This window comes from Silene latifolia, unplaced genomic scaffold (genome assembly GCF_048544455.1).
Source record: "Silene latifolia isolate original U9 population unplaced genomic scaffold, ASM4854445v1 scaffold_96, whole genome shotgun sequence".
Taxonomy (NCBI): Eukaryota; Viridiplantae; Streptophyta; class Magnoliopsida; order Caryophyllales; family Caryophyllaceae; genus Silene; species Silene latifolia.
This window is the reverse complement of record NW_027413827.1, coordinates 2,989,876-2,990,904: the sequence shown is the minus strand read 5'-3', so window position 1 is coordinate 2,990,904 and position 1,029 is coordinate 2,989,876.

Sequence of the window (1,029 nt, the reverse complement as noted above, 5' to 3'; positions counted from 1 at the left end):
TGCAATCATGGGATGTGCAAGAGGGATGAGTCCCGCACACTGTGAAAACAGTGGGAGCTATTCTAAGGCTAGAGGCCCTATGTCTAGATTGTATCTAGACACGTACTCAGAAAGTTTTGTAATGCAAATGTATACATTACAAAGGAAAACGAGTATGTAGTAAGGTTGAGTAAGGTACAAGAAGTTGATAAAACCTACTAACCAAAGCCTTCTCATAGGCTTAACATGATAAGTCATGTCATATGTCGTTTCAATTGCATTGAGATGAACAACTACATATAAATTTAAAATGGATTATAAAAATATGAAGTAGTAATCAGGTATTGACTATTCATATGTAATAATCACATTTGTCGTTCGAGTTTTTAAATCTAAAAAAAAAAAAAACTCCTTTATACTTTGTTACATCCAAACGGGTTGTAGAGACAATATTGAACCCCGTTAAAGTGAACCCGGATTAACATGGTATTCGCCCATAGTCACTTGTATGAGGTGACGTCTCGAAGTGACTAGAGTGTGATGCGATTGATGGCAAGTTTAAGTGCCATAGAGTCATGTGAGATGACTAGTCGATCACATAGGCAGACTGTTAGGAACACTTTGTCGGGCCTTATGAACGCTTATAGAGTTCTGGCAAATTTATATAGGCTGGTTGTGGCGAGAGCTACTATAGTATTCTAATGAGTCGATTCTTTTGACTAAAGACTGTTCGCCTAAGGTGGCACAGTTTCAGATTAACTTTGATTTATGTTACTACGACCTTCGTAAATGGGGTCAAATGGGCATATTTTGGGTTATGATGGCTGTGGCTAGTCGAAGGGAATAGTGCGATAGGAATTGTCCACCCCCTTGTCAGGGTTAAAACAATATCTCAGGGCCACTCGAGGAGTAATGAACTGGAAATGCGTGGCCACGCTCGGAAGGTATCTATGGTAGATAATTCCGGTCAATCAGTTATTCTCCAGATCGAGGAAACCACTCTCGATATGATCACTTGCAAGTACGACCTGAAAGACAACTTGCATTGAG